We start from the raw sequence: 14,756 nt of genomic DNA on the forward strand, positions 1-14,756 counted from the left end.
TGGGTATAGTCATGTAATTGTAAATCATAATTATTAACATAAACATCGAAAGAGAGTATATGCTCGCTCATAATTTCCATTCGCGAAATTTTTTTATAGTTTAATGTTGATTCTAAATGAAAACATGAAGTATAGGTCACTTGAAATGTGGAATACGCCAAAATAGTGACTTGTAACGTATGGAGTAGTTCTCAATATCATATAAAACCTTATCTGGAGCTTTGGTTTGATAAACTGCACTGCAACGGAAAATTCGTTAAAGGTTTTTTAGTAAAATCTACTCCAAACTTCAAACTTGACTTAGGCGTATTTAATTTACTACCAGGGTATGCCAGCTTAACCAAATGCATCCCAACAAAATGCATTGGACATATTAATTAGATGTATGTTTAAGGCTTCTTTCTACAATGCCAAATACATTTGGATCGAATCACCCACATACTACTTAACTAACAACAAAATGCATTGGACATATTAATTAGATTTATTGTTTAAGGCTTCTTTCAACAATGCCAAATATATTTGGATCGAATCACCCACATACTATTTATTCCCTGTATGTTTGATGAACATGCATCTTAATAATGCTCTCAACATATGTCAATCGTGGACAAAATGAACATATTTATATCAAGGTTATTTAATATGTTTATGCATTATGCTACATGCTCAAGATATCGGAGAGAATTATTGATACAATCTGAGAAATATTCATATATTTTCCGTTTCATTCGGCATTACATGACTATGACACAAATTGTAGCAGGTCGAAAGCCTGTCAATGCTTAACGCGAGTTGATTTGAATAGTAAAAGTGTAAAATATTCATTTAGCAAAAGTTAAAAGGTTGTAAGTATGTACTCACACAAGAGAATGGTTTTATGCGACACACATTTTACAAACACACGTAAAAACTAACAATCTCAATAATAAAATGTCAAATAATAGCCCATTTAGGCAATTTAAAACAAAATAAACAGAACATATACTTACGAATGAAGTACAATCACAAAAAAAAATATTGTAGGATAAAATGAAGTATTATTATTGCATTTAAAACATTGTGAATTGATTGTTTATGCTTGATTATCAATTAATTGCATCATAATACGATCCATTTTTTTCCGGGTTTTAACGACTTCTGAGTTTATTTCCGGGGAATAAAGCGGTCCGAATGCGATGACCCACATTCTTTTCTTAACAACACTGTACATGCAGATATTATCGGTCTTCGGCCGAATCAAAATCTAAACATAGGTATATAATGCATTAATTTATTTGATTCAAAACGCGTTCATTTTGACACTATTTGCGGATTCCGCTTTTCAAATGTGTTTTGTTACTCGCCGATATTAAAATGAATGATTTTTGTATAATTTCAATTGCGTATTATTACGCAAAACGCAGCTTATTCGAACTATATTAACCACATAACATGGATTGAAAACTCATTATAGCGCTGTTTATTGCGAGCTCATTAATATGCGGAACGCTGTCCGTAGCTATTAGAGCAGATTGTTACTAGGTATGTTCGATGTAAATGTTAATTAGGCCGGTAGCAACCGCAGTTCTAACTGCGCAGGGGTTGATACGCCCGTGCGCGCATTAATCGCCAAAAAATGTTTAAATTTCTATGTCGATATGCCGATGCGATTTCCGAGATACGGTTATAAAGGACTGCAGGCCTAGCTGCATACATCCTAAGAACATTTAACTTTATGTTCGACCTTTTGTGTCAGCGGGAATGTTTAGGTAAACGCATGCCTATTACGAGTTATCGTCGGATTCCCCCGATACACTACTGCGCTGTGCTTTGTTGTGTACCGTGGGCGATTTGGCAAGTAAAATATCGTAATAATGAATAAATAATGAGGCAGTTTATTCGTTCAGAAATGAGCAGATGCAAAAATATGCCCTGACACTTTAAAAGTATTTTCTACCGACAGCTCACTTCAAATTTGAAAACAGATACGCAAAACAATATATTACTTGCAAAAAAAGGAAAGCTCAATCCATGAAAATATATTAATGTTTAATGAAAACAATTCGCATGGAATGAACAGTCATATTTCATGGTCATAAAATGTGAAACATACAATATATTAAAAACGTTAAAGAAGAGTGTTTTCAAGAACAATAATACACTTATATCATATATATAGAGAGAGAGATCTGAATGTATCGTAGTAACAATTAAAATATGTTGAATAGAACAAATGCGGCGTAATGAAAAAACATTGTTATTTTGTTTCTTTATTTGATTTTAATTGCTTTCTTTTCTTACCATTATGTTTAATGACGCTGCATTTTTCTCTGCCGACATTATTAACCCGTTTCAGATGGCAGACAAGTGCCTTGTGACCGCTCTTTAAGCATTTTAAGTGTTTTGTATGCGGCAAACGCTTTGTGTGAAATACGAATACTGCTAATTACAAGTGAGTGGACAGCTTAAAAATATTACAAAATGTAATTAAGTCATTTATAGAAATAAATTGTGAAACGTGTTTCTTCTTGATACAAGCTATCCTGAGCGTGAAGTTTCCGTGTATAATTGTTTGTGGGTTTTTTACATTACCACCGGGTATTGACTCAAAAACAGATGGAAACCCAATTAAGATGCGTACATATTCACCTTAGGGTAGAGTTTTATTAAGTATAGTTGTATTTTAGAACACTCAATGTACACTCATCAGCGGACCAGACCACAACTAAAAGGCGATGGATACGATTGCGTATCTACCTTTTATAACAACAATACCGAAATACAGGTCATCTTAACAGGGTTTGAGAGATTACTTTACTTCAAAAATCATTATGCAATATACCCATAAGTACACGCACAATTAAATATAAACGTTATATCACATGGTCAATGGTCAGCCAGATATCAAGCTTTACAAAAACAATTTGTTTGAACAACCGTAAAGTCATAATACAAAAGAAAATATCATATAAAGCGTGATGAGAGTACAAACATTTATCACCAAAACTATGTTTTTTCTTAACTCTGCTTGCTTTAATATTTACTTTCTATCTATCATCGACAATGAATTCATTTGGGAGAACGATGCTTTTAAAGGGATGTGTCATTCAATGGCCAAACGTTGCTGATGTCAGCCAAGAAATATAGAATATGTTTCTTTTAACTTATAAATCACTTCACCATGTCTCTATAGTAGTTATAACTAGTGCAACTCCCATTAAAACGTACTGGTCTTAGCTTAATGTGAATGTGACATGTATCGACCCATTCGTGTCTGCGGGAGGCTTCAGATTAGGACATGCTTAATAGGGAATCCAGATATGTAAAAAATATCGTCATCCGGTTGAGATGCTGCCATACTCACTCAACGCTTCTAAGTGGTGAATGCATTTACTGACTTTGATCTGACAACCAAGGCTTACACACATGTATACGAATCAAACGTGATAGGTGACATATGAATGTATAAAATGTTCGTATTTGTAACCGGACTAGGGTCTGCCTATTGACAAGTGGAAAATGAAGAGAAAGACAAGAAGAAAACTGCATTTTCTGTTGGTAATCTTGGTTTGTGGGGATGCAGTCGTATGTCTTATGCCATGATCAACGCTCCCTAGACATTTCAGGGCCTTTCCGAGCGATTCATGATTGATATGTTTCTTAAAGACTTTCACGTCTTTATCGATGACATCCTTATCTTTTCTAAGACTTTTAGGGAACATATTGATCGGTTTGAAGCTGAGCTTGACAAGCATCGCTTAAAACTTAAACGTCTGTGGAATATCTTGTGTTTGAAGGAAAATTATTATATAGAGCATGAGAAGACATCAGCTGTCAGAAATTGGCCAGGCCCTTCTAGCATCAAATATCTACATGGGTTTCTTGGTTTCACAAGGTAGTATCGCCATTTCGAGAAAGACTGCCAAGATAGCCCAGCCCTTTCGTCTTCAAGGAGGGTCATCCTAAGTCCAAAAGGTCCAAAATGTCCAATTCTTTGAGATTGATACATGCAGAAACAATTAATTGCAATTTCGTGGTTTATTTCAATATGATTTAATCACAGCAGAAGGCTGCTAATCCGTCACTCAAACATACATTCACCTCTATACTAGTAAATGAGGTGGTAGGGCAATATTTAATACAAATACACTGCTTGAGACGTCTGAAGTATGGTGTGAAGTAATTGTTGGCTTTTAAATGCAGCATACGAGATATTTACTATCCCGCTATCAGTTAGCCACTTGTAGCAATTTGTGACACAAGCACTAAAATGCAATTTAACGACTACAAAAAGAATGATACAAGCACGTTTTAATACAAACGCATTTAATAAAAATCCGTACTGCGCTTTTTTTCTCGGCCAGAAAAACTTATTGCCTATCTTAATGATATGTCATTTACAAAACAAGTGTCTGAAAAAGTCAATACTCAAATTGAACACGATGATTTGAAAATGAAAAGGTAAATCAACTTTTGCCATCTGCAACGTTTCTACATATTTCAGATTGAGAATGCGCCCCTGTTCTAGCTAGCACTCTCAGGTGAGCGCTAGAAGTGCATAGCATAGAGATGAACCTTACGCACAATCAAGTTTGATCGGAGAGTCTTGTATAATGCCTACGGAAAATTTAAGTTTGATTGTTTTAATTATCTTGCAAGGAATCTAGGAATACGCTGGATGTGGCATTTAGATACATACTGAAAATAAATAAATGCCAATAGCTGTTAATTATAATAATAATAATAATAATAATAATAATAATAATAATAATAATAATAATAATAAGAATAAGAATAATAACAATAATAATAATAATAATAATAATAATAATAATAATAATAATAATAAAAGTAATAATAAAAATAATAATTATAATAATAATAATAATAATAATAATAATAATAATAATAATAATAATAATAATAATAACAATTATCGTTATTATAATAATTAAAATAATAATAATACTTATGATAATAATTATTATAGCATTTTGTATACACAATTTCATAACCATAGTAATGCGATTATTTTTTTTTGCCTAATGCACAAGCTAAATAAACTTATAATGATTAACTAATACTACTCATTTCTGGAGATCAAGTGACAGTAGGAAACCCACACTTTGGTTCGAAGAAATAGCTACCCTAGTAGACGATTATGGCGATGTAAAATATATAAATAAGCATAAGAATAAGACGACGACATGACAAAACAAATTCAACGTACTAAAATAGGGATTAATAAATAATGGTAATAAATGACTACAGAAGTGTTATTTTTGACGTCAATGATGTGTAGATTGCATCTGATTCATTTTGAGATATTGAATGCGATATTTGATAGGATATTTCTATCATGTTGTTATCATCAATATAAGCATTTATCAACTGATTTATATACTATATTCATTTCTATTCACGAACAACATGGAGTCTTACGAGCACTGTCTTCGCAGAAATGTAGCATTCGAGCGCAAGACTAGATTCAAGATGATTCGAAGCGCATACTGGACCCTGTAACGGCTTCGTGATCAGGAATTTGTAGAAGCAACACGAACAAGCGTACATGCAGCGTTATCGATATTAAAATTAGCCGTAGTTGGTATTGTATTGTTATATCTAAGATAATGGTCGTATTAGATCAAACTGGAGACACATCTTTACCGAGCCAAAGCGATGAGCATCGTAATAAACCTTGTTTGATGTGTAGTAATACGCACCAAAACGTATTTTATTCCTAAGTATTCAATCTGATTGTGACACAGAATCAGGCACAATCTACTGCTGACAAAGACTTATAGACTATCAAAGACCAAGAATGTACTTAACTTTAAGTACAATGAAACGTCAGCAAGAAATTCGTATTACATTTAAGCGCCCTTGTCTAATGTTTACAAAAGCACTTTGAATTCTGTCCAAATATCCAATGCAGAGGTCTCTACTTTTTTGGTACATTTTTGCCACCATCTTGGACGACATTTTAATTTTGTTCAAAATGCTGTTTGAATGCTTCATATAAACATTTTATTAAAAGCAATACGATTAAAATAAATTTTGACAATCCATCAAATAGTTCATTTATCATTTTCGTACAGTTGGCGGCCATATTGAACGGAATTTAAAATATTAATCATCTGTAATATGTTTTCTGTATACTTAATTGTTCATTTCCCTCATTTGAAAAGTGAACATGTTAAGACTGCTGAATAAATGTCAAGGTTCATGCTCATAATTCTACAAATGTTGTACATTTGAACCAAGCGGCGCCTTTTGGGCCTCATCTTAAATATATTAATATCACAACAGTAGGTGCGATGCCATTAGATTCTTGTGTTAGATTTGTCTTTCCTACATAAATATGCATAACATTTTCTAAACACCGCCATGCAGGGTTATCGACTATCGGCAGCCGGACTACTTTATACCCCTCATGCTTGATTTAGTGCTACCCCTTCGATGACTGAAAACGTGTGTGCTAACAAAATTGCAAAATTAATCATAATAAAATGTCTGATTGTTCCTGTCTGCTAGTGAAGGGTTCTCTATCAGTTGTGTTGTCGGTTCTCTAATGATAAAATGAATTGTTGATTATAGTTGATAACCAACGGTTTTACTCGATATCGGCAAGTTGAGTAACAGCAATATTCCTAAACCGATAAATGATTGCATTGACCATTGAGAAATGTGAAAGTACGTATGTCTACATATGCTTGATTACTCATGGTTTGTTTGTCCGTTAACTATAGTCTCATGGAAGATACAGGGTCGAAGAGATATCCTACAGTGGTTTGCATTGTTGTTAAGCAAAGGCTATGTGGAAGGTACAGTTAGAAGCCGGTTTAACATTCGTTTTTTCACTTTACGTGTCAAGCATTTTTGTGATATTTTTTCTAATCGTGTGAGTTATCAAATGGCATCGTCGAATTCTACATTCTTAATTCGTCCCATAATATATTATTTCCATCGTGTGTTAACACATTCAGAGTGTCGTTTTAAACAGTTATCCCGATACACAGGCTTCCGCCAGTGCCTCGTTCGATATTGTCTTACTCAGCAAAAACAGCAAATCTCAATTCGAGATAATCTAATAACAGGACATCTTTCACTTAAAAAGTTATAATCAGTATGTTATATGAGATGTATATGATTATATTTTACCTTTGGTAATAGACACTTGTTAACGAAATTAATGGTTCCAGTCATAGCTAACTGTCTTTCATGAGTTCGTTTACATGATGTGCTTGTATCCGGTCGTTGAGTACTTGAAATCAATTTATCAGTTTATATGTGTTTTTGCATTATTCTTCATTGTTTTCAAGTGGATGCGTGCTCTAATGAGACGTATATGTTTTAATTTAGTAATTATTAATACATGATGGGACAAGTGTGAGGTTATCGCCATGTGTACTAGTTGAAGCCCCCAGTAGACTCGAGTTCCAATGAAATCGTGTGTTTCACTGACCGTTCTAAGGCGGTAGTCCCATCGTTTAACTGTAAAGCAATTTGATGAGGGTGAGGTTTGTTTGTTGTGTTTGTAATTGTGAATGCGATGTAAGTTTGTTTTTGTTGTTTGTATTTGTGTATGTGATGTTGATGTTTTTGTGTACATAGTTCGTTTTCGTTTGGGCCCTTGCCTTGTTCCCCTAAACAGGGTTTATTTTTGAATGTTTGTGTACTGGGCTTGTCCGTGTATATTTTATTGTATTATTGGATATTACAGGAAAATTGGATGAAATAAGTAACTGGTTGAGGTTAATCAAAATATGATCCATATCAACGGTGTAATGATCATGTCAGTATTTTTATTAATTGAGTTTGTCAAGCAAAAAACATAACTGGTTTCATGACTTATTTTGTCTCTATAGCAGAAATAAATCAGGCTTGTTTACTGACTTCCATAAAAACGTCATTCTTTTTACTATCATATGACATTTGCTCGACACGTTTGTGTCTGCTAAGAGCTTATAATGGAGTTCATATCTGAGGAGAATATCTTTTATATGGTTAGCGTGCTGGTGGAATGCCTGTCTTTTACGACGGAATGATTTTGTCACAAAGCTTCTACAAACATCAAATGTAAAAGCAAAATAATGGCAGTATAATGTTTATAGCTAATCAATACAATTTAATGAAGAATTTCCCGACTTTCTCTTTTTTGCTGATCGAGCACAAAGACACTAATCAGTGACAATTGATAAACTGTTCAAGAGCAATGATAAAGAATAAGTAGTGTGCACAATTTTAGGTAAAAACAAAATGCAGTTACCATAAACATAGAAAAATAAGATTGTATGGTTTACGTTAAAACTATTATAATTGATATTAACTATCATGATAACTTGAGCACATATAAACACAAATACATTGAAGACAAAAGTCAAACAAACGTGTCACGGTGTGCCATCTCTTGTTGCCTGTGGTTCAACTTTCAAGAACTGTCCGGACAAGCGTTGATCTTGGACGAACAACCCAGTTTAAACGCAACGTGATTGCAAGAGATCGTGCCAAATTGCCATGTCCATTCCTTCCGGTAATGCGGTCTTGGTGTTAATCAGCTTTATAGTTCATCTGGAATTTTGTCTGAGACACATCTCATTGTGATAAAGATGATATAGTTGGATTGCTAGTATGGAAAAATAAAATACCCAATCACAAATGTGTGGAAATTATTGCTTGCAGGCACTACTGTGGTACGTTTCTTCATTCATTTTGCCCGTCATTGCTGGTGACACCTTGCCCGTCATTGCTTACACCTTGCCCGTCATTGCTGCTGACACCTTGCCCGTCATTGCTGGTGACACCTTGCCCGTCATGGCTGGTGACACATTGCCCGTCATTGCTCGTGACACCTTGCCCGTCATTGCTGGTGACACCTTGCTCGCCATTGCTTGTGACACCTTGCCTGTCATTGCTGGTGACACCTTGCCCGCCATTGCTTGTGACACCTTGCCTGTCATTGCTGGTGACACCTTGCTCGCCATTGCTTGTGACACCTTGCCTGTCATTGCTGGTGACACCTTGCCCGCCATTGCTTGTGACACATTGCTCGTCATTGCTGGTGACACCTTGCTCGTCATTGCTGGTGCACCTTGCCCGTCATTGCTGGTGACACCATGCCCGTCATTGATGGTGACACCTTGCCCGTCATTGCTGGTGACACCTTGCCCGTCATTGCTGGTGACACCTTGCCCGTCATTGCTGGTGACACCTTGCCCGTCATTGCTGGTGACATCTTGCCCGTCATTGCTGGTGACACCTTGCCCGTCATTGCTGGTGACAACTTGCCCGTCATTGCTGGTGCACCTTGCCGTCATTGCTGGTGACACCGCCTTCTACTATGTTTACCATATTTGTCAGTTTTACATGTAAATCGAGCAGCATTGGCTTTGGTTATCTAGCCATATAGGAAATTACACTCAGTGCATATAATCATCAAAGAGCTGAAACCCTGTCCAAACGCGATGAACTGGCTCACTTCCGTTTCTTTATATTGCATTGGCTGCCAAAATTGATCCTATGGATAATACAATGACCTTTTAACTTTTGTGAAGATTTTTTATCAAAAGCACGTGAAAGTTAATAATTTGACATATTCTTGACAACTATTACGTTTTTAATGATCATAATGTCCAATTCGGTCATAGAGGTAATGTCGTTTATTTTTCATACTGCGAATGCTTTCACGCTAACAACTATTATGTCTGTAAAAATCATCGAGCACATAGAACCATCAAAGGACTGTTACACCATTAAATGGCAACAAAAATACATATGTAGTGATAAAGTTTCCAGTTTCATAATAAAGCCGTATTGAATGTTCGTGCAAATGATTCATGGCTGCGCTTTATCTCCATAGAAGTAATAAATCACGCTACCCTCATGACTTCATTCAGCACCTACGTGGCTATCATATTCCATCTTTCCGACTACATTTTTAGGAAAATTACGTGTTTCATAATAATGGGCGTTTTTGTTGATAATAAACTAGGTTGTGGGTTTCACCAACTGTGCATTTGTTCTGACGGTTTCAAATCAATTAAAAACAAGTTTTCTCGTTTGTTTTACGAAAACCGAACCTTGTTTTTGTAACTATCGAAATCTCCTCCGGAGGCGGTTTCGTCGGTTCGTTCCATCCGAAAACAAGTTCACTTTAATAAATAAACAAGTTGGAAAGTGATCTAACACGTGTGGTGTAACACAATTTAGTTAAAGCAGGCATGTGGCCGTCTGGGGTATCATTGTTTGAAGAAATTTAGAAATAATGGCTGCATACAAAGGCTCCATCATGATGTCGAAAATGTTCTAAAAACCATTTCGTTTGTTACTTAAACCGAAACTTTTGAAGCAGTTTTTATTTCCAAACTGAAACTAGTTTGGTACGAACAAAAATGCCGATAGTTTTTTTTTATATCGCTCGGCCTAATTTAAAAACTAATGAAGTAATTTGACAGTTTCATGTATAAAAGAATACGATGTTGAATGGAACAGCCGTAATCAGTACATTTGAAATAAGTACATAACGAAGAGTCATTGCATTCCAAAAGCTGAGTAAACACTGTGTTATCAATAATGTAGACGACAAAATGAAAATGTTTACCTTTGTTATGCTAAGAACAGACTTAAGTTTTATGCTGATCAAAGCTTTTTAACACAAAACATACACCAAACCACAGAAAGATGATAAAACAACACCGTACAGTTTCTATATCTACTTTGCTTCCAATAATTGTGACAAATAACAGTTCCTGGTAATTTCTTTAGGCACATTATATGTTCGATAAGGGGATAAACTTCATTCGAGATAAAGGTGCGCATATTTCATGTAAATACAAACGTGATACTACATTGTTGATAAAGATTTCAACCGTTATATGGATGAACTTTAAAATCTTTGAAGTATTTAAAGTTATTGTGCCTTGTTAGTACATAGTCTGCCTGAGTTCTCCGTTATGCGTATAACAAGTAAAGCTGCCGTTATCGTTGTTTTCACCAGACCTGCATTCATAATACAAAGGTTATTTGATTTGCAAATATCAATCAGATTTTCTCCAAATCTGTTGCTTGTATGGTACATTGATATTCGACGTGGTGGGGGTCGTTCAGTAAGTCATTAAGATCAAGATCAGTAATCTGCCCGTGCTCTATAAAATCACACCTTTGACCTACTCTACTGTTCAAATCGCCGAGCCATATCGTTTGGCCACGTTGTGCAAAAAGTTCTAAATCGTTTTCAATCTCTGTAAAAAGGTCTGTATCGTAAAAATTATGACCAGGAGAGTTCTCCGGCTGGATGTAGGAAACTGCAACATACCAATCGTCTTCGGTTATAAAATAATCTCTGCACAATTTTAACCACACACTATTATCTACTCTGTTCATTTCTACAGTTATGCCTTTTCGTAGGTGGTCTTTGACGTAAATGATTATACCCCCACTGGACCTTTTTCGCGCGGCGGTGCTGGAATTTTCGGTATGAATGAATAACTTTATATCCTTTAAGGTCAATGCAAGATTTATCTCAGGGTACCAATATTGATATTTCGTGTCCGTGGTAACGCATGTCAGAAATAAATGAGTAACAACAATTAAGGAATGTGTGAAAAACATTGTTCGCACTAATAACGTATCGCTATTTTTTCAAGTAATGAAAAATGTAAATTCACCAATACATATGGTATATAATGATTTGAATGCTAATATAAACAATTCTTCTTGGGCAAAGAGAATAAATTCTGTTATTGATCATCTTGGTTTTATGGATGTAAGACAAAACTTCGATATAAATGTAAATTATCTTCCTTTACTTAAATGTAGAATTCGTGACCAGTTTATTCAAGAATGGAATGCTTCTATAAATAGTATGCCAAAACGTTCATTGTATTGTAAACTTAAAGAAAACTTTTCTTTTGAAAATCATCTTGTACAAATTTAAAATGATAAACTAAGAAAATATATGACGCGTTTTAGATTATCAGCACATACTCTTGAAATTGAAACTAGTAGATATTTTGGTACTGCCAGAGCTGACAGAAAATGTTAATGTTGTTCTTCAAATATGATAGAAGACGAGTATCATTTTATGTCATGTTGTACAATATACAAACGATTGAGACAAACTTACTTAGGCAACACCTCCTGGCCTTCGATAAATATGTTAAAATATGTATTACTAAATAAATCAACTAGTAAATTACTTAATACTGTAAGATTTATCAAATTTGCAATGGAATTAAGAAAATCTACCCTGGAACCTTAACTGTTTCTAACATTTATTGAAAAAATAAGTATAAATCAACTGGCTTATTATTATGTTTGTTGTTGTTTTTTTTTGCTTTATGTTTTTGTGTCTTTTTTGTACTATGCTCTCTACTGTGCTTCTTAATCTTTGTGTGTTTCTATTTGTTTAAATTATCACCATGACTATGTGTTTAATGGCCATAGGCATTTGTATGCCGACCTTTGCCAGTAAACTTTGAAATTGAACTTGCTATTTTTTCATGAGATACAATGTAAGTCCGTCAGAGTTCGGATATGTCAGTATTTATTCGGAATGCTTTACAATAAGGTTGCTATGTAACAGCTTTACCACATCTTTTACCACCGTTTGAATATTAATAAATATATGTTAGGAATGTTTACAAAATAAGGTTGCTTTGAAACAATTTTAGAAAAGCTTTACCGTTATTTATCAAATCGTGACATCACTCATGTGAAAGTCAATAGATATATATTAATATCGATAAAACCCATTTAGCCGCGTCTCTGATGCCTTGCTTCAACAATCGTTTTGTGATGATTTGAAAAGACAAATTAAAATTAATAATTTGTACATAATGGAAAGAAAAATAAGAATGGTGATTTCTGATGTAAATGTTTTCTTATCTGTTGCCATCATTTCTCCGACAATTAATAGAAAACCAACCAGAACATTCGTTTTTCAGTGAACTCAATTTTCAGATACATAAACACACACAACAGGGATAAAGATGTACTTCCATATATGTATAGGTAGCAGTTAACAGAACGACAACTTTTCTTTTTTCTCACGAAATGTGTTCAAAAGAATAAAGAAACTACATCACGGTCATACATTGCCACTTGATAAACACAGAAACTTTTAATAATCTAAACATTACTAAACTAATAAGTTTGAGTTCGTATTTTCCTACCCGCTAAAATTACATAACTTGCCGAACGCCAGTCGCCATAATAATAATAATAATAATAATAATCATAATAATAATAATGATAATAATAATAATAACATCATTATTTTATGGAGGAAACACATTATGACATAATTACAGTGTCAACTACAAAACATCATATTTTCAATATGGCCTTCTAAAACAAAACATAATGACATCTTTACACAATTCACACATGTATACATACTATTATTCAAATATCATCAAATACGATAAGCAACAAGTGATATAAAGCATTAATGCATAATTAAACATGTTAATTATGATAAACACATGTATACAATTTACACATGTATACTATCATTCAAATAGCAAAAAGGATAAAGATAAATCATCATATGAAGCAGTAATGAATAATAAACCGTGGTAAACACACGAATTTCAAGCCCTTATCGACAAACACCCAATTTATTTTCCCATACAAATAATTTCGTCCCCTGAGGTGCCGGTAGACCATGTTACTTAAATATGCAATTTGATCCTTATCCACTAGGCATCTTTGTCACAACATTGCGGATGTGTCTGGATGCTGAGTAGTTTTTGGTAACATTTATGTATCTAGAACTTGTTGATGATTGAATGCATTTGTTTGCTCTGGAAAACTTAATGGTTTGACTATTCAAAATACGTGATATAACGAAAATATTAAGTAAAATCGTATTGAATACGATCAGGCGGAGGACGAGCGCAATCTTTTTAACCAATATAGTTTTACTGAATATCTCCTAAATTACTTTGAATGTAACACTCATTTTGATTGGCCGCCTAATCCGGCGCACAACCTTGAGCATGCTGCATTCATGCATCAAGCGTGTGTTATTTTAAATATTGGCGACTGTTTCATTATTTTGCATAATATACGTATTAAACCATATCAAATTCGATCGACACTAATTCTTGAAAAAAAAACGCCAAAATATTTTGAGTTAAATTGATTTATTTTAACAAAGTTGTAGACTTCTTATTTATTTTGATACCCTTTCGTTTTTTGTAGTTTAAAGTAATTTTGCCTTAAAAAATGTTCATGAAATGCCCGACTGGACTGCAGTATACGAAACCTTTGATGGTTGCCTTTCTTGGAGTAAAGTGTTTAACAATCGATTATCATATACATGCTTTTGAAATTACAAATCAGTTGTTGTCGCGAAACGAAGTGAAACATGTCAAAGTTCACATAACTACCATGATACGCACGTGATATAAACATCAACTCTTGAAGGAGGGAACTCTACCCTTCACAAAGTGACAATTTCTCGGAATAACATTTTTTAAACATAAAATTCAGTAGTAAATGCATGTGCATGTATATTTCTGGATAACATGCAACGGCAAAATTATAACATTAAAAATTATGCGCTAAAGTAGTTATATGTAGTTATACGTAGCGTACATAACATTGATGCGTGTATGGCTTGTGTGTGTTGTTTGTTCGACTGTGTCTTTCGTTCAGCGTCGCTTAAATACTTAACTCGTGCCTCTAAACAAGTTTTATATTTAATGTTTTGACTATTTGGCTTGCCCCGGTAGTTTTCATTAATTATTATTCATTAGTACAGCTACGCA

The sequence above is a fragment of the Mya arenaria genome, chromosome 3 (genome assembly GCF_026914265.1).
Source record: "Mya arenaria isolate MELC-2E11 chromosome 3, ASM2691426v1".
NCBI lineage: Eukaryota > Metazoa > Mollusca > Bivalvia > Myida > Myidae > Mya > Mya arenaria.